Consider the following 25,973-nt stretch of genomic DNA (forward strand, 5'->3'; position numbering starts at 1 on the left):
TGGTACAATCACTCTTCACACTGCCTAAAGCAATGGAAAGACTGCCAACTCCTATTGAAATGTGGAAAAAGAAGAAAAATGAACGGGTGCCTGGTGTGTCATACGGCACCTTGTCAATCTGCCACCATTATCTTGTGCTAGGGCTAGATGGACTTACCGGCTCCAAAGTGTATTTGTGGGCGCTCCTTGGCACTGACAAAATGGAGAATGCTGCGCTGCCAATTGTGGCGCTGACCTAATGCAATGCCTAAAAACAAACACATATTGACAGAGCCGGCATCAGTTAAAAACCTCCTTGTCAGGCGCTGACTGTGTGCACATTCAAATGTGTCCCCCATGAGGTTATAGGCTTCTAGAGCTGTCCCAATGGCCAGAAGTCTTACCTGAAGTGCTGGCAGGATGCGGATGAGTTAATGGACGCATCCGGATGTTTCGTGCAAATCGTAGAATGCTACTGCTACTAAACTCTTCAGTGCCAGTGATTATATGAGCGCAGCGCAAAAACGCGAGCCGCTCAACTCTATGGTGTAACCGCCATCTTGGCTTAGGTCACCATGTCGGCCATCTTGGGTCAGGCATGGGACCATTATCTACCTTGCTCGTGTGTCGGCAAAATGCACGAGACAGCAAGGAGGGGAAAAGAAAAAAGTCTACTTACATCCTGCAAGGCGGGATCTCTGGACCATAATATCCTCATACTGAGAAAGCGTGTTGGATACCAATTATGATTTACAAAACGTGAAATGCAAGCACATTGGCAAACCCCTGGCGGAATCGCTGTATGCCACTACACAAGTATAGCACTGTTTTTAGATTAAGCACTGGTGATAAATCTGAGAACATAACATTACATATATAATATTGTGAAGAGACCAACATGTAGCAAGATATGGGATATAAACATCCTCGTCATGACCAAACTTAGCTTGTTTACAAGGGAAAACCTCTACTTGAACGCTGTTGGTTACAAAGTAGTTAGCCCAAGCCCATTGTTCCAGGTGTCTATGAAGATGAAGCATGGCTATTGTGAATCCATTCTTACATCATGCATATAATGTCCCATGTTGTAATACCTTCGTATAGTCTGATCCTAAGGTACATATATACTTTTTAGAAAAAAAATGTTAAGACAAAAAACCTTCTTGAAACAAACCTTTTTTGAGAAATACCCCTTTCAGAGATGGTACATAATCTAAACCAAATGCCCATAAGTAAGTGCTAAAGCTGGCTACAGATGTGATTCTGTTATTGTCATGTATAAGCAAATCAATCACATTGGGGGATGGGTGTTCCGAATATACAATACTCCCCTTGCTCTTATCTTCATGTTTACTGATACCTTGGGTTGTGAGGGGTTCTCTGCTGTCAAAACTCTAGCTTGGAAGGACGGCTAATTCATTCCATTGAATTAATTCATTCAGCCCTCCCCTGTGTGTATTGAGCCTGAATATCCAGTTTTGTTCTCTCCTAAAGAGAATGTTATGATAATTACCTCCTCGTTTGGGGAGTTTAACTCTCTCAATTATCGTCCATTTAAATTCTTCCGGGCTGTGTCCTTTAGTTATAAAATGATTGACCATGGGTGCTGTCAACTTTTTTGTCCTCAGACAGGACTGGTGTTCAATCATCCGTTTCTTGATAGGTCTCATAGTCATGCCTACATATTTTAAATTACATGGGCATTTTATCAGGTAGATTACTCCTGCAGTATTACAATTAGTAAGTTGACGTTGTTTCCAGGGTGCTCGAAGCCCAAGATCAATCTCTTTTGTGCGCTCCGTTTGTGAGCACATAGAACAAGATCCACATGGAGAATGTCCTGTGGGGGCAGTGCTTTGCCAGATGGTTGTGGGGCCTTTTGCTCTTTCTTCTCTCAGTGTATTTACTATTTTGTCCCAGATGTTGGTCCTCCTTTTAATGGCAAAGTTCGGCTCATCCAAATGATGTTTTCCAGTATTAAGGATGGGCCATAGATTCTTTATTTCCTTTTTAAGCTTGTTCAACATGGGTGAGTAGCTCAAAACTGCCATTATGTTGTCTTTTGTGGGCGGTTTAGGATGTTGTTGGAGCGTAGTGCTTCTTGGAATATTTCTGGCTCTCCTATACGTGGAGTCTATTATCCTTTTTGGATAGCCTCTGTGGGCCAATTGTTTCTTCAATTCTTTTCCTTGTTCTTCATAATCTGTTGTTTGTGTACAAATTCTCCTATGCCGGAGGAATTGTCCAAAGGGAAGATTGTCTTTCAATGACTGTGGATGGTAGCTGGAATATGTCAATAGTGAGTTCCTATCAGTGACTTTCTTGTATACTCTTGAGCACAATTTGTCTTCAACTACCATGATGTTGAGATCCAAAAAATGAATAGTTTTCTTGTTGAATTCTAAAGTGAATTTCAAAAAGGGGTTTTGTAAGTTAAGCCAGCTGTGGAAGTCATGTAGCTCTGTTTATGTGCCTCTAAAGATCATAAAGATGTCATCTATGTACCTTTTCCAGATTTTTATTTGACCAAGGAAGGGATTTGAGGCTGGGTAGATGGCATCACATTCGAAAGCGTTGACAAACAGATTCGCCAGACTGGGGGCAAAAGTTGCCCCCATGGCCATCCCAGAAATCTGCTGATAGAAGGTGTCATTACAGATGAAGTAATTTCTCATCAAGGCTATTTCAGCCAATTGAATTATCAAACCAGGAGGTTTGTTATGCAGTTCAATGCCTGATTGCAATAGGTGTTGAACCATGGAGAGTGTAGCTTGTTGTGGTATTTTCGTATACAGCGACTCTATGTCCATGGTAACTAGACATTCTGTATCTTGATGAAAACAATAGTATCCAAGAGATTGAACATGGCTGTAGAGTCTTTAACATAAGCACGCATTTTCAATACTTCGTCTTTGATGAAGAAGTCAACAAATTGTGAAAGTGGTTCAAGTACAGACTGTAACCCAGATACTATGGGTCTCCCAGGAGGCGGGGTTATGCCTTTATGTATTTTAGGAGTGGCGTAAAACGCCAGTATCCGTGGATGTGATGGTGTCAAAAATGCTGCTTCTTTTGCACTTATGTGTCCCTCTGCCTCTGCTTCTTCAATGATGGTATTAATTTGATTTTTCAGTTGATTGGTGGGATTACCTGGGAGAATACAGTAGCTGGTAGGATCTTGTAATAACACTTGAACCATGTTGTCATAGTCTGGTTTATTCATCACAACAGTTGCTCCTCCCTTATCTGCTGGTTTTATGACAATTGTTTCATTGTCAGCAAGGGTTTTCAATGCTGCCAACTGTTGTTTGGTACAGTTAGAGTGTATGAATGGGATATTTGCTTCCATTTTACTAATACTCTTTAACAGAGCTTATTCAAAGGTGGTGGACTCCACTGTGTTGGTGCCATGCGGAGGATAGAATTGAGACGGTGGTTTAAGACCTGTGGCATCTTGTATACCTGGTGTGATTTCAGTGAAAAATTGTTTCAATCTGATCTTCCTCATAAATTGGCTGACCTCTATTCTCGTCTGGAATGGGTCATAGTAAGCAGTAGGTACAAACAAAAGGTCTTTTTGTAGAATTTCATCTTCTGATTTGGTTAGTATGTGTGTTGATAAGTTCACCACTAGTGAAATATTGGTTGTTGCAGGCCTCTTCCTCTGCTGCGGGTAACTCGCGGAGATTGGCCTTGCCAGCGCTGATTGCCCTTGTTGTCCCATCGTTGTCCTAAAAAAGGGGCATTTGTGGGTCCTGCCGGGGCCTGATTGGTGTTGAACCGTACTCTGGGGTTTCCTGAGCTGTTTGATGACCCAGATGAGGAACCTGATCTGTTTCTATTGTTGCCTCTCTGCATATTTTGGAATCTCAGCTGAGAGGCATCTCGTCTTGCCTGTTTGGCTTCATCTGTGAAATAGTCCGTTCCCACATACGGATAGATTTTTTCATGAGAGAATGATGCCAGATCTTTTTTTAATTTGGTCAGCTTTTTATTTAGGTTAAACTCTTTAAACTCTTTTAAAGATGTTTCTAAAGCCAAAAGTTTAGCGCTGTAAATATCAGGAGAGATCTTAAGTTTCATCACGTCACTTTTGTCGTTAAGTTCTTGTTCAGTGACTTTCTTGGCCGTATTGATTATAAGAATAAGCCAATCTCTGTTGTACTTATTGGCTAAATATGACCAATCTTTCCTGAATTCTAAATTGTCCATTAAAATCTGAGGTTCTATGTGTATAATGAGGCCAGAGCAAGATATGGTTATGAAACCGGTCGACCCTGACATAGCATGAGCTGGTCTCATGCATTTTTTATGATCTATGTACAGAACTTTTTGACATAGACTTAAACAAAATCAAAATTAGACCTGTGCTACATACCAGGTCTCACAACAGACATTTGGCTGTACATTTTTAGATGTCCTAAAAGGACCTCAAAAGTTAAGGTGCCTTATATATATGTATGGTGTGTTTACAGAGCAAAAACAAAGAGGTGATGGCTGGAAGGTTTAGACTGAATCTTAACCACTGGCATTGCTCGGGGCAACCCTCCAGACCATCGTTCTTCGCCTGCCAAGCCATTACAGAAGGGGAAAGACCATATGCAAATCAGGCTTGTCCCCACCCCAAAAGGGGAAGTCCAGCCCGAACTGCTAGGTCACATTCCTTCTGCACGAGACCACAAGCATCCCCAAACATGTTTCACCCTTGTTGGGGCTCATCAGTGAGGAGTAGCTTGGGTCTCTAGTCCCAGTAGGCACGGGACCCACGTCTGGGCATACCCGTCCCACTCGGGGTGACAAAGCAAAAACAAAGAGGTGATGGCTGGAAGGTTTAGACTGAATCTTAACCAATGGCATTGCTCGGGGCAACCCTCCAGACCATCGTTCTTCGCCTGCCAAGCCATTACAGAAGGGGAAAGACCATATGCAAATCAGGCTTGGCCCCACCCCAAAAGGGGAAGTCCAGTCCGAACTGCTAGGTCACATCCCTTCTGCACGAGACCACAAGCATCCCCAAACATGTTTCACCCTTGTTGGGGCTCATCAGTGAGGAGTAGCTTGGGTCTCTAGGCCCAGCAGGCACGGGACCCACGTCTGGGCATACCCGTCCCACTCGGGGTGACAAAGCAAAAACAAAGAGGTGATGGCTGGAAGGTTTAGACTGAATCTTAAACACTGGCATTGCTCGGGGCAACCCTCCAGACCATCGTTCTTCGCCTGCCAAGCCATTACAGAAGGGGAAAGACCATATGCAAATCAGGCTTGGCCCCACCCCAAAAGGGGAAGTCCAGCCCGAACTGCTAGGTCACATCCCTTCTGCACGAGACCACAAGCATCCCCAAACATGTTTCACCCTTGTTGGGGCTCATCAGTGAGGAGTAGCTTGGGTCTCTAGGCCCAGCAGGCACGGGACCCACGTCTGGGCATACCCGTCCCACTCGGGGTGACAAAGCAAAAACAAAGAGGTGATGGCTGGAAGGTTTAGACTGAATCTTAACCACTGGCATTGCTCGGGGCAACCCTCCAGACCATCGTTCTTCGCCTGCCAAGCCATTACAGAAGGGGAAAGACCATATGCAAATCAGGCTTGGCCCCACCCCAAAAGGGGAAGTCCAGCCCGAACTGCTAGGTCACATCCCTTCTGCACGAGACCACAAGCATCCCCAAACATGTTTCACCCTTGTTGGGGCTCATCAGTGAGGAGTAGCTTGGGTCTCTAGGCCCAGCAGGCACGGGACCCACGTCTGGGCATACCCGTCCCACTCGGGGTGACAAAGCAAAAACAAAGAGGTGATGGCTGGAAGGTTTAGACTGAATCTTAACCACTGGCATTGCTCGGGGCAACCCTCCAGACCATCGTTCTTCGCCTGCCAAGCCATTACAGAAGGGGAAAGACCATATGCAAATCAGGCTTGGCCCCACCCCAAAAGGGGAAGTCCAGCCCGAACTGCTAGGTCACATCCCTTCTGCACGAGACCACAAGCATCCCCAAACATGTTTCACCCTTGTTGGGGCTCATCAGTGAGGAGTAGCTTGGGTCTCTAGGCCCAGCAGGCACGGGACCCATGTCTGGGCATACCCGTCCCACTCAGGGTGACAAAGCAAAAACAAAGAGGTGATGGCTGGAAAGACCATATGCAAATCAGGCTTGGCCCCACCCCAAAAGGCCTGCTGGGCCTAGAGACCCAAGCTACTCCTCACTGATGAGCCCCAACAAGGGCGAAACATGTTTGGGGATGCTTGTGGTCTCGTGCAGAAGGGATGTGGCCTAGCAGTTCGGGCTGGACTGCCCCTTTTGGGGTGGGGCCAAGCCTGATTTGCATATGGTCTTTCCCCTTCTGTAATGGCTTGGCAGGCGAAGAACGGTGGTCTGGAGGGTTGCCCAGAGCCTTGCCAGTGGTTAAGATTAATTCTAAACCTTCCAGCCATCACCTCTTTGTTTTTGCTATGTCACCCCGAGTGGGACGGGTATGCCCAGACGTGGGTCCCGTGCCTGCTGGGCCTAGAGACCCAAGCTACTCCTCACTGATGAGCCCCAACAAGGGCGAAACATGTTTGGGGATGCTTGTGGTCTCGTGCAGAAGGGATGTGGCCTAGCAGTTCGGGCTGGACTGCCCCTTTTGGGGTGGGGCCAAGCCTGATTTGCATATGGTCTTTCTCTTCTGTAATGGCTTGGCAGGCGAAGAACGGTGGTCTGGAGGGTTGCCCAGAGCCTTGCCAGTGGTTAAGATTAATTCTAAACCTTCCAGCCATCACCTCTTTGTTTTTGCTATGTCACCCCGAGTGGGACGGGTATGCCCAGACGTGGGTCCCGTGCCTGCTGGGCCTAGAGACCCAAGCTACTCCTCACTGATGAGCCCCAACAAGGGCGAAACATGTTTGGGGATGCTTGTGGTCTCGTGCAGAAGGGATGTGGCCTAGCAGTTCGGGCTGGACTGCCCCTTTTGGGGTGGGGCCAAGCCTGATTTGCATATGGTCTTTCCCTTCTGTAATGGCTTGGCAGGCGAAGAACGGTGGTCTGGAGGGTTGCCCAGAGCCTTGCCAGTGGTTAAGATTAATTCTAAACCTTCCAGCCATCACCTCTTTGTTTTTGCTATGGTGTGTTTACAGTACAAGTTGTTAGATTTTTCTAGTGGCTGGCACCACATTGGCCATTAAATTGACATACAGTGTCGTGCAGACATAGCCCTATAAAAATCTAAGTATCTGGCATTATCTAATGTAAAATGCCCTTCGTTGTAGTTCTCATTCAAGCACTTGGGACTGTTTTTTAATTGTTGGAATTGTGTGTGAACCAGTAGGTAAAGAGTGATTGTCACAGCTTTCCCTTCTGGCTCCAGACTGTTGATAAGTGGTACACTTTGTGATGTTGTGAAAGGCCCACTGAGATACAGAATATTTTACTGCCATATTGTGATTGATTTAATGAACATAGATATACAATATGTTATGCAGAATGATTCCTCTATAGACTGTGATTGTGTGTGAATACTAATTTAAATTCTCAGTTTGAATGAAAACTAGACCTTGTGTAGGTCGAACCAAAAATACCCCTAGTGTTTCAGTAAATGTTGCAACTCCATTAATAACGGTTGCGTCCTGTGAATCATACAAGGTTAAAGGTTCCACTAAAATATGTCAGACCAGGAGATTTCGATGGATTCTATATTATACATGTGGCCACTCTTTCAATCGCACATAAAGTTGCCTATATTTTTTTGCTCGCTTCTACTTTGCTGCTTGTCTTGTTATGTATTTAGTTCGGGGGTCTGTAAAGCTCATCTCCAGCTACTTCCGGTTAACACCAGTGCCCCTGTTGTGAAAGAGAGGTGCGTCATATTCACACCAGTTAATGTTCTCACAACGGGACGTGCTCTTTTTGTTAAGCTGGTCACCTTCATAGTCACCACGTATACCCACAGCGGGCATGTGCACGGGCAGGACGCCGATAAACAAGCTGTATCTTCCTGGAATCACCTCTGCAAATTAGGGGGTTGGCAGCACTGCTCCAGCATTCAATGGCATGGGTCTGATTCACAAGGCGTTTTTCAATGGGTGCTGCAGCTCAAGGCTTCGTATATGCTCTTACACAAAGATCAGCGGTGCCGGCCCCGGTGCTGCGCCAACCCCGGTGCTGCGCCGCCCCTACTTCTGCGCCAGCCCCACTGCCGCGCCGCCCCCGTTGCTGCGCCAGCCCCACTGCCGCGCCGCCCACGGTGCTGCACCAGCCCCACTGCCGCGCCGCCCCCGTTGCTGCGCCAGCCCCTACCCCTACTCTGAACGCTCCTGTGAGGATCTCCCAGGATGGGATTTCTCTTCCATTTAGACACTCATCGTGGCCCTAATGAGCTCCAGACTGACCGGAAATGTCTTTCTAAGGTCACAGAAATCCAAAGTGACCTTTCTGGTCCTTTTTAGTTAAAGTTTACAATATTCTTGTATTCCTTTAACACCGAGGCATCGCTTGCCCTTTTCCCTTTCTCTCCTTTTCTGTCTCTCCTCTAAAAGCACCAGACAGACCCCTTTTGTCATTTCCTTTCATCTACGTTAGTACTTTTGTCTCTCGCTGTTTCCTGTCACTGCCATTTTCTTTCTCTGTTAAAAAGTTTTTCTATTTCTTTTCTCGCTGTAATCGCTTTCTAGCTCTCGGTCTGTTGCTCTCTCTTCCCTTCTCCTTCGGCTCTTTCTATTGCCTTTCTTTTTTCCTTTCACGCTCTTTTCGCCATTTTTCTAGCTGTGCTCTTACTCCAGCACTCCCCATGTTTCTTTCAACTTTCTCCTGGCAGTTTCCTTTCTTATTTCGGGTCATGGAACAGCGAGGTGACTTGCGTCCTCTTTTTTTTTTACAGAAAGATACTGTATTTTGCCTTCTTATTATTGGGTGTTGGTCCGGGAAGCCTACACCTTTGTCGTTCTTTGCTTTTCACCGCGTCTTTAACGCTGTGATCTTTCCTTTCTGTGTGTATTCTTTCATCGCTCCGCCTCAGTGTCTCTTTTTTCTGCACCATTCGCGTTGCCATTTTAGATTGTTTCGTTTTTTCCTATCGCTGACATGTTATTCCCCATTCATTCCAATGTTCCGTGTTCATCGTTGCTCGTCCTGTTAGTTCAGTAACTATCTCCTCTCTGCCTTCATCCTACTTTCCTTGAAGCTCCTGTTTTGCTCGCTGTGTTCTCACGCTGCCGTCTCCTTTTCCCGTTACTCTAATGTTCCGTCCGCATCCCTGCTCTCATGCTAATTTCCACATGTTATTGCCGAGCTCTGCCCCCTCCCCGCCCCCCGGAGCCCCCACAGCAGAGTCTCTTTAGCGACCACCCGTGCTCAATCCTGGGCATGACCTCTGGCCACCAATCAGTGCGAGAGACGTGCTGCTGCTCCAGAGGCAATCCGGCTGCAACAGTATGTTACAGACGGCAAGTCATATGTTTTCTTACTAAAAGTAATATATGACGCCATAACTCTCTTTTAATAGGAAATAACTCAAAGGAGCACATGTGCACGCACGTTTCCTCTGCTCGGTGTACACGCAAGAGGAACAATTCACTTTTGTGAATCACCCCATTCGCATATGATATGCTCTGATGTGGCATTTATAACACGCCTGCGTACACACGTGCTTCTAGTTGCGACATTGCCATTATGGGAGTGTCTGCAGCAGATCGAAGGGTATCGCAATTGCTATCTGCACGCACTTTATCCGGGACCCCTTCGGCTATTTCCTCTGCACCTGGTCTCCCCTGTCATAGGTAAGGCGCAGGGGAAAGCACAATGCTGTGTAAGGCCTGTTCAGGTCCCAGGCCACGTTAAAATAGAAGGGCTGGTGCTTGCCATGAGAATTTCGAATTATCTGTTTACATTTCTAGCACTTAAACAGAGCTCAGAGTGTAACGATGGCGCTCTCAGGGATGGGTGCACTTCCTGGCCCTCGTGTGTAAGGGGCAGACATCTGCACCCTCCCCATGTGGAGTCAGTGGGCCCATTCATAGCCCGGCACCGGGAATGCCACAGACATGTGTGGAGGGGCTAGATGCACACCCGTTGCCCCCTCAAAGATCCCCTCCTCCTGCCAGCAAGCCCTGCTTTCAATAAGGGGATTGAAGGCAGTGGTGTTATGGGAAAAGTGTCCATTGCATTCTGCCCTGCCGCGGTATTTTGTAACTTGGGGGCCAGGGATACTTATATGACCCTGGCGTTGGATCATGGTGCTAATAGCACCATGGTCCATGCCGGTAACTTACCGACTCCGCCATGACAGAATGGGGAATTACCGCCCCATTCCGAGGTTGGCGGGGCAGTAATTCCCCATGCCGCCATGGCCCTTCCCCATTCCCATTTTTGCCTCATAGGGCTCAATGGGAATGGGGAAGGCGCTAAGTACGGTGCCGCAAATTGCGGCACCGTACTTAGCACCAAGGTCCCTTTGCGGGTTGGTTTTTAACGCCTGCAAAAAGCAGGCGTTAAAGTCTCCAACCCGCAAATGGACCTCGTAATCAGGCGTTAAGGGATTACCGGTATGGGTACCCTTACTGGTACCGGTAATCCCTTAGCGCCAGGGTCGTAATGAGGCCCATAGATTTCCGTAGTTTATGAATGAACCCACTAAGCTAACTCACCATCATTGGCTAAAGATGTCCATATATTTTGGACAATGAATACTAATAAGTATTTTCTCACTGCAATAAACATGACATGCTTTCAGCAATGCTTGAGACGTGGTTGGCAGATAAAACGGGGGGTGCTCCTGTAAGTTACCCGCCCTGGAACCCGATTCCCCAAGAAATGGGGGCCGCCACCTTCAGGGATTAAGCCTACAGCCAACGGCTTAGACAAGAAGAGAGATTGCGTGAGTGGTATTCCCAACAGGTAGGCGCTCCTCAATTAAAGTTCAGATGTATACACCAAACACAGTCTAATACCATGAGACATCATTTACGTTCTCATTCTTCAATGCCAATTTCTTGGGCAGCACGAGTCACATCAAAGTAAGAACATAACGTGTGTCCATTTGTGCATTTGGGTTACGATGGTGACTTCCTGCCAATTACACAATGGCTAAAGCAGCGATGCAGATACCAACTGAACAGTCCAGTGTAGTCTACCCCCTAAGGCTCACCCATCACACTGCACCATAGTTCCAAACAATTATTGTGAGCAAAATGTGTGCAATGCTTGGTGCTGTCCTGTACCCAAATTACTACTATACGAAACTGAGGCAAGAAGCAATTTTTAAAATCTACCACATTGTCCCTTCCATACAGTGGCATCACTAGAAATCAGTATTAGGGAGGGCTAACCAGAGGGCAACAATACAGCAAGGTGGGGCGGGGTGGTGTCACACCAAATAAGGGTCAACAGGCCAAGCTGGCTTAAGTATACCTATATTTTACCAATCGGGCTAAAACAAAACGTGTCATTAAGCTCATTCAGAGTAGGTTTAATGCAATAAAGTTTCTGCATCAAGTTAATATACATCCTAAAAAGTGAACTCATGCTTAAGAGTTGCAGAAATGCCCTTGCAGCCAGCAAGAGATGGCCTTCTTTTACTTCAAGCAGACATCACTCCCAGCGCAGCTTCAAATAATATGTAGTTCGAGGTAGTATTCAGGAGAAGAGATATCACTTCCTGCTCAGCTTTAAAGTATAGCTAGTCAAAAATAGTTTGATTAACAGAAGAGATATCCCTCGTACCTCAGTTTCAAATGATAGTCAAGCACAGTCTGTATTACATATGAAATATTGCATAAAGTTGCCAAGTACAGCGGGAAAGGAGGCAACGGTTCCCTTGGTTCTTTAGCAATGGTTGCAGGAATCTCCCTTTGCCCCCTAAAACTGTTCACAGTTTTCAGTTTCTGGCTGCAAACCCCAGTGGCAGCTGGTGAATTTATCAATTGGAGGGGCATAAATATTTCCCACAAATATGCCAGTCTGACGGAGTGTAGCAAGGGAGTGAGAAACCAATTCAGAGGTGTTGGAGGGGCATCGCACTCAGATAATTTTATTTAAACAATGGCTTAAAATGGTGCAAAAATTGGGTAAAATGCAAAACAGCTTGCAACTGGTTTTGTACTGTAATGCATGAAACAATCCAATAGATGCAAGTCACCAACAGTGCAAAGGAGCATTTCACCAACACATCTTCAGGTTGCTTTTGCCCACAATATATACCAGTATAAAAACAGTTGGCTTTACCATTAAAAATGCCCTGCCACAGTATGAAAATATGTCAAAACTGCCTGCATTACAATGCCATTATATCTATATAATAAAACGTATCATGCTTCCTTTATCAAAGATACCCAATACAAAATGCCATGCGACAGGAGGAAATGGCTAGACTGGCTGCACCAAAATGCCAGTCTAGCCACATAACACTTGTCATGCTTGCTTTTTCAAAAATGCACATTACAAAATATCATGCCACAGTAAGAAATGGATAGACTAGCTGCACCAAAATGCCAGTCTAGCTACACAATAGCACATACCATGCTTGCTTTATCAAAGATGACCAATACAAAATATCATGCCACAGAAAGAAATGGCTAGACTGGGTGCATTAAAATGCCAGTTTAGCTACATAAATCCACTTACCATGCATGCTTTATCAAAGATGTCCAATACAAAAAAGGTATGCCATAGTAAGAAATTGCTATACTGACTGCATCAAAATACTAGTCTAGCTACATATTAACACTTATCATACTTGATTTATGATAGATGCCCAGTAAAAAATACAATGCCTGCCCTCTGGTTCCCCCAGCACCTCGCGCACATGCAATGTGATTATGTGTGCATGAAAGGTGCTGGGGGGGCCCAAGGAGTAGGCATGGTATTTTTTACTAGGCATCTATCAAAGACGGCCAGTCAAATAAAATACCATGCCTGCACCCCTGGACCTCCCCAGCGCCTCACACGGGGAGCTGATTTAGGCTGATGAACACCCCGCCCCCGGCAAAATAAGCTCCATATCCCAGTACAAACTCATTCACACGCACACCCATCATCATACGCTCAATCATTACACACAACACACGCATACAAAATTACATAGACATATTTAAATTAACACACCTTCTGCCCGGTTCTGATGTTCCCACCCCAGTGCTCCAGCTTCCGCGTAACATGAACAGAAAGCAGAAAGGAAAGAGTGCTTCCTGGCTCGTGCACTTGCGCGGAAGAGCTGGAGCTCTGATAACAAAGTGGCTCGCTCTGTTTGTATGTACGACGAGGAACAATAGTGCCTCCCATTGCACATACAAACATAGAGTTCCTTGGCTAGCATCCCCAATGATCCATGCAGTGTCTGGGAAGCCAAACGCCCCCAGCTTTGCATGGCTCATTGGATATGCAGGGTTGGGGAACAGAACTGTCAAACGGAAACCACGTTTTCTTTCAACGATTCAAGACAGCCGAGGAGCGCTCCCTCAGCTGCAAAATGCAGCTGAGGGAGTGCTTAGTGTTTCCACTGGGCTGGCTCCTTGGCTCCTCCATAATGGGCAAGGGTGCACATGGGTCGGCTGCCCTCGCCCATTATGGAGAAGCCGCCACTGGTACACCGTCAATGAATCTATGCACAGGGTCAGTGCAGCTGGAGATTAAATACTGTTGACTTTGAACAGTGCAGTTCATGCACTGTTAATGCAGCGATTTTGAACACATTAAGGGATCCATAGGCATGCCCTACAGTACAAAGCTACCAGGATAGCTCAACAGGTTGAGTGACTGTAGCTAAGATGTTATATATTTAAAACTGGCTGCTTATGACTTTTTGCAAGTCCTTTTTTAAAAATAAATAAGTGCTATAAAATGTGTTTGTCCATGGGATGGATTGGGGTGATAGTTTGTTTATATTCAGAGTGAGGGTGGGGGAATTTCCGCCCCTATAGTGAAAATCAAAAGCTGGCATCCGTGAACCAACTGTTTAATTTCCTAATAACTACTGTCAGGACAATTGAAGCATTTATTTGTGATTAAGCAGGTTGGCAAGCATATAACAGCTTTAGAAATATATCCTGTGATAAAACACAAAGGAAGGGGCACATAAATCAGAGGGTACAATAAAATAAACACATTTTAAAGAAAACTGGTGATTGTAGGTTTAAGAACCCGATTCAGTTTGGATATGTCTTTTTTTATTTTTTCTAGACAAGTGTTAGATGCACATTCGGAAAACAATCGTATGCCCAGCATGTAGGAAGCCTACCTTTTAACAGTGATGGCCCCCACGCCAGTGATAGCCATGGCCCATTAATTCCTGAGGTGTCCCTTTCCGGTCAGAAGAAAGAACTTGGGCTAAGCAAAACCTACTAATGCGCAAATGACGGCTGAGCGAAAGAGCACCTTTAATACTCCTGGAAAGAGTTATTTGCCAGAGGGGGGCAAACCAACAATTAGGGGGGGCAATGCAGCCAATGGGGGGGCAATTGCCCCCTTTGGCCCGCTCTAAAGACGCCTATGCTTCCATACAGCATGGGATCCCTTCTTCAGACTTTCATATACGCTGTGCCATTGGTTACATGAAAGGCTTTCACTGATGGGGCTTTAGGGAAAAGGCCCGTCGATACATTGGTGCATAGTCTGACAGGCCACAGTCTGTGGCAGGGAGAGGTGGTCAGGTACATGCCAGGCGCACACCAAACCCTACAGGCTTTTTGGAGGGCCCTTTCTTCTAGAGGCAGATGCTCTCAGAACGATTTCAGGCATTTGGCGGCCATATTGATTTTTGAGCTGCCGCCTGCTCTCCCATTAGTTTGACATAAATACATTCATGAGGCGAAACCCAACTAATGTAGAACTTCACATGGTTAATTCACGCCATACACCGTGGCTAATGCAATTTCCCTGCAATCAGAAGTTGTTGTGAACCCACTGCCTTCACTAATGTCTTGGCCAGCTGCAGGCGCGACAGCGCATGCCAAGACATGTATGCAGCCTGCTCTTTCTTTGGCGCGTTATAAGGATATTGACCACTACAGTAGTGACTGACGCGGTACAAAAGCTTATTGACATAGAATAACATGTGTGAAGGCACTTCGAAAAGTTAAATGTCTCTTGAAGGTTGAATAATGTGTTCATTTGCTTTTCTTTATCCTTCTTTAAAAAAAAGTTTTTAAAGAAAATGTGTACGTTTCTGGTTCTTCTAACTGACATTTTAACCTGTATTTTAAGCATCCATTTGCGGATCTTCTTTTGTTCCATTTGGCAATTTCTCATTGAGATTGTACTTCTGCGTTTGTCTATGTAAAGTGCTTTTAATAAAGGCACTATTTAAATAAATAAATAGCCTCCATGGTACCTAATTTGCCATAGACAGGAGGACGAGATTCTGAGCTGGCAGGAAGCTGAATCCCCCTGAGCTATTTTACCAAATACAAGTGAAAATCCTTGTCCCGGTCCTTCAAAATGCCTGGCCTGGGTGCTTGGGGGTGACTGTGCAAGAACCCCACAAACGAATTGTTAACCATCAGAAAAGCCAAAGGACTTCCGATACAGCTACACTAAAGGAAAGTGTTTGTTTTAACTTGAGTGGCGTCAACGCAACTGTTAACCACGGATCCAGGACCTCCCACTGGAAATTCAGCTTCTGAGAAAGGTGTGCTTTGCACTGGACATGATGACCATTCGCATATACGCATATATACTTCCGTGTGTTTTTCTGGAACAGTGACTATGGTGAAAGGTGTGCTTTGCACTGGACATGATGACCATTCGCATATATACTTCCATGTGTTTTTCTGGAACAGTGACTATGGTGAAAGGTGTGCTTTGCACTGGACATGATGACCATTCACATAATATACTTCCATGTGTTTTCTGGAACAGTGATTATGGTGAAAGGTATGCTTTGCACTGGACATGATGACCATTCGCATATATACTTCCATGTGTTTTTCTGGAACAGTGACTATGGTGAAAGGTGTGCTTTGCATTGGACACGATGACCATTCGCATATTATACTTCCATGTGTTTTCTGGAACAGTGATTATGGTGAAAGGTATGCTTTGCAATGGACACGATGACCATTCGCATAATATACTTCCATGGGTTTTTCTGGAACAGTGACTATGGTTACGGGTGTGATTTGCACTGGACATGATGACCATTCTCATATTATACTTCCATGTGTTTTCTGGAACAGTGACTATGGTGAAAGGTATGCTTTGCACTGGACATGATGACCATTATCATATTATACTTCCATGTGTTTTCTGGAACAGTGATTATGGTGAAAGGTGTGCTTTGCACTGGACATGATGACCAGACTCATATTATACTTCCATGTGTTTTCTGGAACAGTGATTATGGTGAAAGGTGTGCTTTGCATTGGACACAATGACCATTCGCATATTATACTTCCATGTGTTTTTATGGAACAGTGACTATGGTGAAAGGTGTGCTTTGCACTGGACATGGTGACCATTCTCATATTATACTTCCATGTGTTTTCTGGAACAGTGATTATGGTGAAAGGTATGCTTTGCACTGGACATAATGACCATTCGCATATTATACTTCCATGTGTTTTTATGGAACAGTGACTATGGTGAAAGGTGTGCTTTGCATTGGACACGATGACCATTTGCATATTATACTTCCATGTGTTTTCTGGAACAGTGATTATGGTGAAAGGTATGCTTTGCACTGGACATGATGACCATTCGCATAATATACTTCCATGGGTTTTTCTGGAACAGTGATTATGGTGAAAGGTATGCTTTGCACTGGACATGATGACCATTCGCATAATATACTTCCATGGGTTTTTCTGGAACAGTGATTATGGTGAAAGGTGTGCTTTGCACTGGACATGATGACCATTCGCATATATACTTCCATGTGTTTTTCTGGAACAGTGACTATGGTGAAAGGTGTGCTTTGCATTGGACATGATGACCATTCGCATAATATACTTCCATGGGTTTTTCTGGAACAGTGACTATGGTGAAAGGTGTGCTTTGCACTGGACATGATGACCATTCGCATATTATACTTCCATGTGTTTTTATGGAACAGTGACTATGGTGAAAGGTGTGCTTTGCATTGGACACGATGACCATTCGCATATTATACTTCCATGTGTTTTCTGGAACAGTGATTATGGTGAAAGGTATGCTTTGCACTGGACATGATGACCATTCGCATAATATACTTCAATGTGTTTTTCTGGAACAGTGACTATGGTGAAAGGTGTGCTCTGCACTGGACATGATGACCATTCGCATATATACTTCCATGTGTTTTTTCTGGAACAGTGACTATGGTGAAAGGTGTGCTTTGCATTGGACACGATGACCATTCGCATATTATATTTCCATGTGTTTTCTGGAACAGTGATTATGGTGAAAGGTATGCTTTGCACTGGACATGATGACCATTCGCATAATATACTTCCATGGGTTTTTCTGGAACAGTGACTATGGTTAAATGTGTGGTTTGCACTGGAAATGATCACCATTCGCATATTATATATATACTTCCATGTGTTTTTCTGGAACAGTGACTATGGTGAAAGGTGTGCTCTGCACTGGACATGATCACCATTCGCATATTATACTTCCATGTGTTTTTCAGGACCAGTGACGATGGTGAAAGGTGTGCTTTGCACTGGTCATGACCATTTGCATATTATACTTCCATGTGTTTTTCTGGAACAGTGACTGTGGTGAAAGGTGTGCTCTGCACTGGACATGATGACCATTCGCATAATATACTTCCATGGGTTTTTCTGGAACAGTGACTATGGTGAAAGGTGTGCTTTGCACTGGACATGATGACCATTCGCATATTATACTTCCATGTGTTTTTATGGAACAGTGACTATGGTGAAAGGTGTGCTTTGCATTGGACACGATGACCATTCGCATATTATACTTCCATGTGTTTTCTGGAACAGTGATTATGGTGAAAGGTATGCTTTGCACTGGACATGATGACCATTCGCATAATATACTTCAATGTGTTTTTCTGGAACAGTGACTATGGTGAAAGGTGTGCTCTGCACTGGACATGATGACCATTCGCATATATACTTCCATGTGTTTTTTCTGGAACAGTGACTATGGTGAAAGGTGTGCTTTGCATTGGACACGATGACCATTCGCATATTATATTTCCATGTGTTTTCTGGAACAGTGATTATGGTGAAAGGTATGCTTTGCACTGGACATGATGACCATTCGCATAATATACTTCCATGGGTTTTTCTGGAACAGTGACTATGGTTAAATGTGTGGTTTGCACTGGAAATGATCGCCATTCGCATATTATATATATACTTCCATGTGTTTTTCTGGAACAGTGACTATGGTGAAAGGTGTGCTCTGCACTGGACATGATCACCATTCGCATATTATACTTCCATGTGTTTTTCAGGACCAGTGACGATGGTGAAAGGTGTGCTTTGCACTGGTCATGACCATTTGCATATTATACTTCCATGTGTTTTTCTGGAACAGTGACTGTGGTGAAAGGTGTGCTCTGCACTGGACATGATGACCATTTGCATATTATACTTCCGTGTGTTTTTCTGGAACAGTGACCATGGTGAAAGGTGTGCTCTGCACTGGACATGATGACCATTCGCATATTATACTTCCATGTGTTTTTATGCAACAGTGACTATGGTGAAAGGTGTGCTTTGCACTGGACATGATGACCATTCTCATATTATACTTCCATGTGTTTTCTGGAACAGTGACTATGGTGAAAGGTATGCTTTGCACTGGACATGATGACCATTCGCATAATATGCTTCGATGGGTTTTCTGTAACAGTGACTATGGTTAAAGGTGTGCTTTGCACTTGACATGATCGCCATTCACATATTATACTTCCATGTGTTTTCCTGGAACAGTGACTATGGTGAAAGGTATGCTTTGCACTGGACATGATCACCATTCACATATTATACGTCCATGTGTTTTTCAGGAACAGTGACCATGGTGAAAGTTGTGCTCTGCACTGGACATCATGACCATTCGCATATTATACTTCCATTTGTTTTTATGCAGCAGTGACTATGGTGAAAGTATGCTTTGCACTGGACATGATGACTATTCGTATATTATACTTCCATGTGTTTTTCTGGAACAGTGACTATGGTTAAAGGTATGATTTGCATTGGACACGATGACCATTTGCATATTATACTTCCATGTCTTCTTCTGGAACAGAGACTATGGTGAAAGGTGTGCTTTGCACTGGACATGGTGACCATTCTCATGTTATACTTCCATGTGTTTTTATGCAACAGTGACTATGGTGAAAGGTGTGCTTTGCACTGGACATGGTGACCATTCGCATATTATACTTCCATGTCTTCTTCTGGAACAGTGACTATGGTAAAATGTGTTTTCAAAATTGGGACATTATCGTTATTAATAATATTATTACTGCTGCTGTGGTTGCTTTACTTGTCATTGTTTGTCAATTGTAATATTAATGACTTTATAAGATGCAAATGAATATAAAAAGCATAATTTTCTAGATAGCTGTTTGTCAATATTAACATAATACTATGTAATTTCTATAAGACTGAGTCCTGCAGCTCCGTATCCCTCTAGATAAGTGCTATTGCTACTTTAATGAATGTATTTATTTAATGAGTTTTGTAGAGCAACGTATGTCAGCTTTTGGAAACTTCGGAGCGCTTTCGAGAGGAATGATGTGGGTGGAGATTGACCCTTCTTTTTTCAAAGTACAGGGGCCCAACCCACAGGAAGGGTAAAGAAATCAGTCATTTCCAAGCACCTGTTCCTGAAAAACAGCATTGCTCAAAATTAGGAATTGTGTTTAAGGAATGGCCTGTTAGCCATACGTCTATAGGGGTCCATTTGTCGAAAAGAAGGTGGCAGAGCCTCACCAAGGAAATTGATGAGTGATGGCGCATGAGGAGATATGGTCTAGTGACAAGTGATTCTATTTTACACCCAACACACATATTTAATCATTCTCGCCTCTCCCATTGGCCACTATTTGTGTGATCCTGGTCAAATCCCTTCCTCCCTCGCTATCTCTGCCGCCTTACAATATGTCTGGCAATTGGGAGCATTTACACAAACAGACTGGACTCCAGCAGGAGGTGCCATCTACAAATCCAACATCATGCTCAGCCTTGAAGTGCATACATGTTTTCATTAATAATGGGTTCGGGTTTACACAGCACATTTCACATGTAATGAATAATATAGTAAACTCTCTTGTTATACGCAGAAAAATTCACTTATACTCAAACAATGAAAAAGAGCCATGTCAACATGCCATCATTAAGCGTGTGTCTAAAGAGTCCCAGATCGTAATCACGTATGGCCCTCTGCCCACCTGCTTCCAATACTTAGTGAAGGCGAAGATGAAACTCACTGAAGTCCCGTTCACCTCATTGCCAGAAAATCTCAGGGCCTGATTCACAGAAGCGCTTTATAATGGCGCAATCCCACTGGAAAACGCTCAGGCCTTGGGCTCCAAAAAGTCACATTTGTTCACAAATCTCCCAAAATAAAAGCCTTGGACATTCTTTTTTTCCCTCACATTCAAGAACAATATGCCTGAGTCTTTCGGTCAGCCCTGTCTCCTTGCAGATTCGACAAGTGTAGCTTAAACGTGGTCTGTGCGACTCATAGCGTGCCGCGTCCCATCAGCTTACCACAAGTCCCCTCCAATCGCGATCCGGAAAGACGTGAATATTCTGCTGCAGTGCCCAATATATCGCGGAATAAACGACATATTCCCGGGCCCATCCTTATTCCGCGAGGATCTCAACAGGGTAAACCAACCCCACTCGTTTGCTTTCTTTTAGGTTTCCCCCCAAAGCAGCACATGGACAAGCACTGTCTGGAATCTCAAGTGCCATCGTCTTTAGACGGTTCAAGAAAGGGCCCTGGCCTCCTAGCGCCATCCCTTTTCTTAAGAATACATTACAGGTCTCTAGGTTTCGCCTCTAAAGTTTTCAATGAGATTGAAGTTTTCCATATTTTGACTAGAGTGCATAATTAGGCGAAGCCTAGCTCCGAACTAATATAGACGACCTGATTTGCGAGCATTTTTTCTATGGGATTTCCCCATTGTAAAACACTTTAGTAAATGAGGCCTAATGGAGGCAGGCCGAACACTGGTCTTCTGAGGTCCCCCTCCATCTTATCAAGTCAGCTGCAAATGTCGCTTATTCTAACTTCAGAGCCACAGAAAATCAGAGGGGTCTTGGTCATTCTTCGTTGGGTTTCTGCATCACAGAGAGCCCTCCATGTCCACCAACAACCACTGAAGTGCCTAGAAGTAAGATAGCTTTTGCGCTACACAAGTCGCCTCACTCCCCGACTGGAGGCCGGTGGAGGTGAAAGAATTAGAGAACCCTTTAACAGTATATACTCTTCCCCCAGACCCCCCCTCCCCGCCGCAACAGGAAGCACGTACCCGCGTGTACTCTGCCCAACACCCCTCCGCTCTCTGCCCTCCCCCCACACACAGCACCTCTGGCGAATTTGCACAGCCTCGTTTAGGAAAACCATGTCCTGATCTACAACTTGTCGGCGCAGTAATTAGTACTCATGTTGTCCCCTCAGAAGGATGAAAGGCTGAGTCACCCCCATCCTTGAAATACCCCGTTGCACTGCACCCACTCTTTCTGCATACTAGGGGTGTCCACCAGCGTGTAATTAAGAATGCTCTGTTCATCAAACACTCAACGTCGGGGTCACTATTTGCCAAATTTGGTGGCCTGTAAACTGTGTTGTACAACAAAGATGGCCTTTAAAGGATGTTTATGTTAATTAGATTAACTAAACTGAGAGTCCTAGAGAATACGGGAGCCTCGGAAGGCGTACCCCGGGAAAAATGGATGTGTAGAATGTGTCACACGACAGACCAGGTGGAAACTGCTCGCCTTGTTCCAATGTCATGTAGTGTCATGCGTCCATGTAGATGGTGTAAATGTCATTACAGGCGAGATGCGTGACGCATCTCCGGCTGAGATGCGTGACGATGGCAATAACACAAGTTTGGAAAATTGCAGAGGCCAAATTAATGTCCATCTGAGGATGTACTTGATCTATGTGTGCAGTATTATTTTTTTTATTTATAATTATGATTTCAGTGCAGATATAGGTGCGTTATTGTATTATTGTATGTTTGTAGGCTTGTGATGAACTGATGTTTTACGTGGGTAAAGTTAAATGTGTAACTATAACACACTACAATAAAAACGATGAAATGTATCAGAATCTTGCATAAAGTAGAGTGCCCTATCTGCCGGGTCAAGGCGGGGCAGAATTGTTTAGCAGGGGTCCCCGCCCGCGCCTCCCCCGTCACCTGTGGCTGCGCGCTGGGCCGGCCGGGCCCTCGGCCACCTCCGCCGCAGCTCGGTGACAGAGCCGGGCTCCGGCTCCCGCGGGATCTCGCTAAGCCCGTATGGTCTGGGCTGATATCCAACAGGCCTTGTTATTAATCCATCCCCCAGCCTTATCTCCTGCCAGAAAGCCGGCCTGCGAAGGGGGGAGGCCGGCTCCTGGCCCATTGTGGCACGCTATCTGGCTGCGCCACAGTGGAATTAAAGGAACCGCCGAGCGCCACCACCACCCCCTGCCCACTCGTGCGCCACCTCTCAAGGCACTAACTTCAGAGGGGTGGCCTACATCGCGGCGTTGGGACCAGAGTGCCTGCGTTCAGATCCCGGCTTCATCGCGTGCACACACACACGTGTCATCTTCGGGAAAAACACTCCGCAGCCTCCCTAAGTTTCCGAGATCACCACATTTAGAAGCGCTTGGAAACGGGTCAGCACTAAAAGGTGCTATACAGAAAAAAGTGCACGGTTTGCTTGGCTGTCGGGTGCATATATGTGAAGTTGCCATTCGTGGTTTGTTTCACACGTCTCTTTTGCTCAGAGGGGCATAGCTACTAAGCATTTTCCACTTTGTTTCGGGGTATTCACGTTGCAAAGCGAGATGGTTCCGTTCATGTTAATTCTGTTACCCTCTCTCTCTCGCTCTCTCTCTCTGTGAGAAATACGATCAGAAATGCTGTTGTAAGGAATGGATAATGCGATTAGTCTAAAAAGTAAATAACACGTGTAACAGCTCATACGCGAGCACAGTCGCAGCGCCTGCGCGCATGGGTGTAGAGCATGCACTGTCGTAGGTTATTTTTCTGCCTATATGTAGAGACAGTCTGTAGAGCTATTACCTAACCTATATCCTGATCGCTAAATACCCCACAATCTCTGTTTTTTTCCTCTGCACCTTGAATCATCTCCGCTACTCTTTGTATCGCGTCTGACACCTGTGATGTGTGTGCCCCACCGGTCCCCTGCCTGCGCCGCCCTGCGTGCTTTACGCGGCAGCAGTGGCGAGAATCTGATAAGAGCGGGCGGTGACAGCTCCGCTCATTAGCCGCCCTGATACCGCGCCTCTGCCCCCGGGGCCTCCGCTCGGCGCGCGGAGTCCGGCTCTGTGATTTACCGCCCAGCCGGCTCACGTCCGGGGCCGGTGACGGGGCGCAGCTGCGCGAAGCTGCCTCCCTGCACCCAGCAAGACCGTCCAGAGCGCTCATGGAAGCATGCATTGCTGACCACCAACCTGATTGCCAACCCCCCAAGCCCCCCTCCACCTGTACGAATGCACTCGGACCCCTAACCCTTTGTAACCCAACTTCATGAATACACCGCCTCTAAGAATGCCGCTTCTGTCTGCGCCTCATAACTGTATGGAACTCCCCGACGCCTCCAAATCAATGGAACTCCTCTACCGCCCCCCTCCATGTTTAGGGGTATTCCTCTTCTCGAATCCCACTCGCTACTTGTGTGCAAATCGGCACACACACCCTCTGTAGCTCCATGGCACTACCTGCTCGCGCCCTCCGTTGACTCTACTAAAATCATTGCCCCCCCAACCCCTCACCCCGTCTCTGACTCTGTGAAACTCACCGAGGGCACTGTGCTGTATGGAAAACACTGCCCCCCCCCCTCTCCCCGCTGCACTTTATCCCCCCTAAGACTAGGCAACTCCAGGAACACCCCTGCGTCACGTGTAGTCGACACCTGGACCCCCCCCCCCCTCTGACTATAAGAAATTCAGCGAATCCTATGTGTGACTCGATGAAACCGCCTGTGCCCTCCCTTGCTTAACTTTATGACCCCCCAGCCCTGTTCTCTGAATATTGCTCCCCACAATATGTAACTCTGTAAATCCCCACGAACTCCCTTGTGCAATTCTAAGAACCCCCTTCCCCAATATGTCTCCACTGATCCCAAACTTAACCATAAAGGTCTATATGCCAATGACCCCCCCCCCTCACTCTTTAAATTCCTCTCGGCTCTTTTCTAGCTTGATACGTTCGACCCCCCCCCCCCACTCTAGGAAATCCCGGATACCCCCACCCACACCAGCCCCTCAACCCCCAACATTCACTCAATGGATCGAACCCATAATCCTCTGAGCCCGCAAATGGCCCCCACCCTGCTCACACTACATGGCTGCCACCCCGACCCCCTGGTATGACTCTCGACACCCCCAATTGCATAGTCTAACCGCACGTCTCCCACCCTAACGGACCCCTCCACCATGACCCTCACTCCCCTATAACCCCTTGACGCCCCCCGTGCCCCTCTATAGCTCTACGAATTACACCTCCAACTTTCCGGAAACTCTATGAGCAATACCCCCGAACCCCACTTTACAATTCAATGGATCCGATCCACAACCTCCTGCGCTCCGTGGGCCTGATCCACAAAGCGTTGTGCAATGGATCTCATTGAAAAACGATGTGTGAATCAGGCCTGTGCCCCCCTAATTGTTCACATCCTTCCAAGACCCTTCCGCGTTACCTCTGTAACCCCTGCCCGCACTCTGCAACTGGATGAAGCCCCCCCGCCCACACCGGCCCTGCATCCCACCTGCCTCCCTGGCAGGCGCCGCGCCAGTCTCGCAGGTGAGCCTCGGCGTCGCAGCATCTGCCCTGGGGCGCGGAAGAGCAGGTGTGGTCCAGGCGGGGATGAGCGCAGCTCTCCCGGCAGCTCCCTCCCCGTGCAGCCCACCCCCCTCGCGCACACCCCGGGAACTTCTGCGAGCGGAACTGAAGAAGCACCGCCGGGAGTGAGGGCCAAGGGAAGTCAAAGGGGTCTGACCTGAGCCGGGGTCCGCATCCCTGCCGCCGCTCTCCAGCCATCCTGCTCATTTCGGAAGCATGGCCAAGTCCCAGGCAAGTGGGGTCCCACTGAGAGCCCCGAGTCCGTGGCAGGACGGGGGAACTCGGTTACAAGTGGCGAAGCTCTGTGGGGGGGGAGTGCCCCCCGCGTGACTAGGGAGCACTGCGCGAGTCCGGCCGTCGGTGCAGGTAAGTCACGAACACGGTAAACTCCTCACCTCCAGGCCGCGAATCCGACTCCGGCTGAAAGGCGGAGTAGCTTCTCCGGTGAGTTATCCCCTGGCCGGGCAACTTCCCCTGTACAGGTCCGTCCCTTCCCGTGGGCGAGGGTCACATTCGCAGCAGGGGCCCAGGGCTCCCCTCCTGGCGACCTAGCCAGGTACAAGAGGGAGACATCCTAGGCAGAGACACACTCCGAGTGGCTCTCCCCCTGGCTGAGATGGCACAACTCTTGGCATCCAAACTTTGTGCACAGGGACTTCAGTGGAGTGGCGAGAGAAGAGGGGGCTCCGGTGCGCGACCAGCACTCGCTTCCACCTGTGGAGGGCAGCCAGGTGACAGCTCCGTCCTCGGCGCTCTCACTTCCCCCTGACATCCACTGTGTGCGGGAGCACTGTTTGCGAGGCTAGAAAATTCTGCTCGCAGCCACTCCCTGGCTGAGAGCGCCTCCTACCACAGGGGCCTGGTGGTCAAAAGCCTGGAGCCACAGGGCCCCCTAGCGGCCAAGCGCCAAACACGTCTCCTTCCCAACATGTCATATTCGACGGCTAATCGCTTCCCCTCACAAGCGGGGCACGGGTGGCAGGGTGGGGGCGACCACCCTGGCTCCTGTTACATTTTGGAAGCGGGGAGGAGTCAAAT

General features: G+C 46.7%; 1 protein-coding gene across 6 annotated transcripts in view; it reads right to left on the reverse strand.

Moving 5' to 3' along the window:
- LOC138569611 (sodium channel protein type 5 subunit alpha-like) overlaps nucleotides 1–25,717 on the reverse strand; it is a 1,199,462-nt gene extending 1,173,745 nt beyond the window's left edge. For 5 of the 6 annotated variants that reach the window (XM_069647737.1, XM_069647740.1, XM_069647739.1 and 2 more), the window contains exon 1: nucleotides 25,093–25,717. The gene's annotated coding sequence lies outside the window, so the exon portion shown is untranslated. The remainder of the gene's footprint in view (nucleotides 1–25,092) is intronic. The other variant, XM_069647738.1, reaches the window with a different exon arrangement.
- Nucleotides 25,718–25,973: the final 256 nt, after the last annotated feature.

The sequence above is a fragment of the Ambystoma mexicanum genome, chromosome 2q (assembly GCF_040938575.1).
Source record: "Ambystoma mexicanum isolate Mex_15411 chromosome 2q, UKY_AmexF1_1, whole genome shotgun sequence".
Lineage (NCBI taxonomy): Eukaryota > Metazoa > Chordata > Amphibia > Caudata > Ambystomatidae > Ambystoma > Ambystoma mexicanum.